The sequence below is a fragment of the Hibiscus syriacus genome, unplaced genomic scaffold (genome assembly GCF_006381635.1).
Source record: "Hibiscus syriacus cultivar Baekdansim isolate YM2019G1 unplaced genomic scaffold, ASM638163v2 tig00110824_pilon, whole genome shotgun sequence".
Taxonomy (NCBI): domain Eukaryota; kingdom Viridiplantae; phylum Streptophyta; class Magnoliopsida; order Malvales; family Malvaceae; genus Hibiscus; species Hibiscus syriacus.
Window position 1 is genome coordinate 5,651 of NW_024062879.1, and position 5,650 is coordinate 11,300.

Consider the following 5,650-nt stretch of genomic DNA (forward strand, 5'->3'; position numbering starts at 1 on the left):
GCCGATCGTTGTTCCGTTTACGACACCTCCTGCACCATCGTGTTTCTTGTGTCGTTTCGAGTCCGCCGGTGTCAACCTTGTTCGCCGTCGACGGCGGCGCGTGAGGAGGTGGAGCAGTCAAAGATTCGGCCAAGTTGAAATACGAGCTCTCCGCCGTTCAAAAATTTGAACCGATCGTTGTAAGTATCTCGGAATCGCTCAAAATAATTTTTAGAAATTTTTTCGGGAATTTTCCGACACCGTGGCACTGTTCACGCGCCGCACGCGCCGCCGCAGGGAGAGTGAGCTGCTGGAAAACCGGTTTGACCAGTTTTGAATCGGTTTGACCGGTCTAAACCGGGTTGACCCGACCCGACTGTTGACCCGACCCGACCGTTGACCCGACCCGACCGTTGACCGTTGACCGTGACCGTTGACCGTTGACTTTCTTTGACTAAAACTTAAAATGGCTTTGACCGACCCTTAAACGACTGTAAATCTTTTCCGAGTATACCTATCCTGATAGTTTTCGACGTGCCAAATCAATTTCTAAGAATTAGATCGAACTCCTCTAAAGGAAGCTCCATAAGATCAGCGAGAAAAATTTCTCCCTGAACCTCGAGAGGACAACGCCGGAATACTTTATTAACTAATACCGCTTGTCCTACTGGACTTGTAACTGTAACAGTATTTTCAGTATTCTCGATCGAAATCTGAAGGTTTCGAGATACTGAGCTCGATACATAGGAGTGAGTGGAACCATTGTCCAATAATGCAAAGTATGGGGTAGAATAAATAGTAAATGTACCTGCAATAACCTCAGGCTCATCTCTGTCATCACGACGTCTAGTTGCATAAACCAAAGCTGGCTGTCTAGCCTCAGAAGCTGTTGGCCCTCTATTTTGCTGAGGTCGGGCTCTACTGTCTGTCCTGGACGCTGATCCTCGAGTCTTTCCTTGACTACGATCTCTAATTGGGGTCTGTACTGTAGTCTGCGAACGCACAGGAGTTTGGGTAGTGGTCTGCTCAAACGAAACTAACTGAGGACAATCCCTCCGATAATGACCACTAGATCCACACTGATAGCAAAGACCCATCTTCTTACGACACTCTCCTGAGTGCTGTTTACCACAATACTCACAAAGGGGCCCATTATAATACGACGAGGAACCGCCTCGACTGACAGCTAAAGGTGAGGATGTTGCAGGCCTGAAACGTGTATTGCTTCTCTGAGGGGCTGAAGTACGAGTCTTCTTTCCGGACTGTGCTGATGACTCCATCGGGCCTGAAAATTTCTTAGATCGATCTTGATCAACACGCTCTCTACCAGAAGCTAAAACCTCTTCCGCATCTTTGGCTCTGCCCACCAGCACATCAAATATCTCATCCTGATGGGTTACAACTTGCCTACGCAGCTCGTATCTGAGTCCAAGGGCAAATTTACGACATCGATCTCTCTCCGTAGGTACCATACTGAATCCATACTTCAGCAATTTCAGGAACTCGATCTCATATTCAGAAACAATCATGTCTCCCTGAACCAGGTCTTGAAACTGTTGTCGTCTCTGAGCTAAGTAGCGCTCTCCCAGAAAACGACTCCGAAAGCGATCCTTAAAGAAATTCCAGGTCAAACGATCGGTAGGAACACTACTGGTCACTGACTCCCACCAAGTGTAGGATTACCATCTAACATTGCTACAGCACCCAGATATCTCTTAGTTGAGTCCAAACCCAACTGATCCATGCGTCTCTCTGTATCCTGGAGCCAATCCTCAGCTTCAGTAGGAGCTCCACCAATCTGTCCCCCAAAAGTTCTAACTCAATTGGCAATCAACGTCTGTGAAATAGGAACCTCAGATACAACACCAGTAGCTCTAACTGCTCCCTATATTAACTGCAGAAACTGTCTTCTAAAATTCTCATCCAATGCAACTCCAGTAGACTCTGACTCAATATCGGTCGCTCCTATGATCGGTGTAGTCATGCCAATACCATCGGTAGGTGGCATATTCGTTGGTGTCGTAGGAGCAGGATCACCTATTGGAGGTGGGGGATCTACTCGTATCTCATCAATCGGATCTGCAAATCTAGCTACTCGACCTCGTCCACGACTAGTTTGACGACCACGTCTAGCACTCATTTTGGTAGATCTCGAGATTACTACAGAAGATAAACTTAAGGTTAGATAAGCACTTGGAGTCTCGAACATAGTTAAAATCTTAATAACTTTGTGACATGGCCTTAGTAACTCGTTTTGTAAATTATTTCAAAACTGTATTTTCAATGTGGACTCATACACAGTCCAAGGGTTAAAAACCAAAAGCTCCGATACCAATAAATGTAACCTCCTAGACCCGGCCTATGCGTTTCGACTAAGTCTAGTGGATCACATTATGATTATTAAAGACATTTTTCGAAACCGTTATTACATCAATATAAAATCACATTATAAATAACATGAAATTATAAACAAATTATACTATCAAAATCCAACTCGTAAATATAGTACCAATAAATAATAATTTAATTTAAAACTTGTCTTCAAATTCAATATCACAATAAACCGAGCAGTATTAGCAAAAGAGTTATCATTATAAAATCCGATATTTTAAAATAAGGTCCATGTCACAAAAATAAAGTCAACTTGCCAGATAAAACATTACAATTTGATTTACTTCAAGAGATATGTTGATCCTCCAAGTGCTCGAACCAAGGTATCTAACCAACAGTATCTGAAAGGGGAAAACATTTTCAAAGGTGAGCTAGGCTCAGTGTGTCCCAACATTTCCATAAAATCACAATAGGTACAATCATAGTCAGTAATCTCACAAATTCGTAAAAGAGTTTAACTTTTTGAAAATCATAGTTTAAACCCTTTTCTGGTACACCATCAGTAGTTCCCAAAAGTATTTTCCATATAGCTTACTTTATGCACATAGCAAAAAGAAAGCCGACTTAAGGATAGGCTATGAAGCTTGTATCCTTAAGCCCAAGTCAATAAGTCCATATAGCTTACCCTAAGCACACAGTAAAGGAAAGCCGACCTAATGAAACATCTTGGGGCCCTCAAGAGTTACATTAGGCCCAGTTAGCTTGATAAGAGCTATTCCATCGTATTTCAATTCCAAAATTCAATTGCACCGTGACATAAATTCCATAAATCCAAAAACATGGTAATCATAAACCATTTCAAAACAAAAATTAGATAGCAGCCATATTCCATAAATTGTCACATTAAATTGGTGCTTCCATAAAACAATAGCCAATGAATTCGGTGTACCACATATTAAAACCAATAAAACAGTTCAATAATAAGTAGGGAACACACCTCGACAATAGGTTCAAATAGCAAATTTACTGATTGCTGGTTTCACCACGCTCTGCTACAATTTTCGAACGGGTGAATACTGGCACACGTGGTTTAACTGATCTAGAAAAGCTGGGTCGAGCTGTCGAACGATCCGGAGAGTCTCTTGATCAAATAAATCATCAATCATGGGTAGTGGGTATTTATTCTTGACCGTCATCTTGTTCAATTTCCGATAGTCAATACATAATCTTAGCGACCCATCCTTCTTTTTCACGAACAGAACTGGAGCTCCCCATGGTGAAGTACTATGTCGGATAAATCCTCGATCGAATAATTCTTGCAATTGGACTTTCAACTCTTTAAGTTCCCTGGAGCCATACGATAAGGTGCTATAGAAATAGGTGACGATCCCGGATAGTCTCAATCTCGAACTCTACCTCTCTATCAGGAGGTAACCCAGGCAACTCTTTCGGAAAAACATCAGGAAACTCGCTAACTGTACGAATCTCCTCGATCGTGGACAATGCACCCTTGGTGTTCAAAATACAAGCAATGAAGGTCTCATATCCCTTCCGGATCATACGATCAATTTCCATCGCTGAAACTATATTGGAGAGATAACCACGCCGTTCACCAATTAACACAACAGTCCCACCATCTGAAGTCTTCAGAGTAGCCCGCTTGTATTCGCAATCCAGCTTTACCTTGTGTTTATTCAACCAATCCATTCCAAGAATTAGATCGAACTCCTCTAAAGGAATCTCCATAAGATCAGCGAGAAAAATTTCTCCCTGAACCTCGAGAGGACAACGCCGGAATACTTTATTCACTAATACCACTTGTCCTACTGGACTTGTAACTGTAACAGTATTTTCAGTGTTCTCGATCGGAATCTGAAGGTTTCGAGATACTGAGCTCGATACATAGGAGTGAGTGGAACCATTGTCCAATAATGCAAAGTATGGGGTAGAATAAATAATAAATGTACATGCAATAACCTCAGGCTCATCTCTGTCATCACGACGTCTAGTTGCATAAACCAAAGCTGGTTGTCTAGCCTCAGAAGCTGTTGGCCCTCTATTTTGCTGAGGTCGGGCTCTACTGTCTGTCCTGGACGCTGATCCTCGAGTCTTTCCTTGACTACGATCTCTAATTGGGGTCTGTACTGTACTCTGCGAACGCACAGGAGTTTGGGTAGTGGTCTGCTCAAACGAAATTAACTGAGGACAATCCCTCCGATAATGACCACTAGATCCACACTGATAGCAAAGACCCATCTTCTTACGACACTCTCCTGAGTGCTGTTTACCACAATACTCACAAAGGGGCCCATTATAATACGACGAGGAACCGCCTCGACTGACAGCTAAAGGTGAGGATGTTGCAGGCCTGAAACGTGTATTGCTTCTCTGAGGGGCTGAAGTACGAGTCCTCTTTCCGGACTGTGTTGATGACTCCATCGGGCCTGAAAATTTCTTAGATCGATCTTGATCAACACGCTCTCTACCAGAAGCTAAAACCTCCACCTCTTCCGCATCTTTGGCTCTGCCCACCAGCACATCAAATATCTCATCCTGATGGGTTACACTTGCCTACGCAGCTCGTATCTGAGTCCAAGGGCAAATTTACGACATCGATCTCTCTCCGTAGGTACCATACTGAATCCATACTTCAGCAATTTCAGGAACTCGATCTCATATTCAGAAACAGTCATGTCTCCCTGAACCAGGTCTTGAAACTGTTGTCGTCTCTGAGCTATGTAGCGCTCTCCCAGAAAACGACTCCGAAAGTGATCCTTAAAGAAATTCCAGGTCAAACGATCGGTAGGAACACTACTGGTCACTGACTCCCACCAAGTGTAGGCATTACCATCTAACATTGCTACAGCACCCAGATATCTCTTAGTTGAGTCCAAACCCAACTGATCCATGCGTCTCTCTGTATCCTGGAGCCAATCCTCAGCTTCAGTAGGAGCTCCACCAATCTGTCCCCCAAAGTTCTAACTCCATTGGCAATCAACGTCTGTGAAATAGGAACCTCAGATACAACACCAGTAGCTCTAACTGCTCCCTGTATTAACTGCAGAAACTGTCTACTAAAATTCTCATCCAATGCAACTCCAGTAGACTCTGACTCAATATCGGTCGCTCCTATGATCGGTGTAGTCATGCCAATACCATCGGTAGGTGGCATATTCGTTGGTGTCGTAGGAGCAGGATCACCTATTGGAGGTGGGGGATCTACTCGTATCTCATCAATCGGATCTGCAAATCTAGCTACTCGACCTCGTCCACGACTAGTTCGACGACCACGTCTAGCACTCATTTTGGTAGATCTCGAGATTACTACAGAAGATAAACT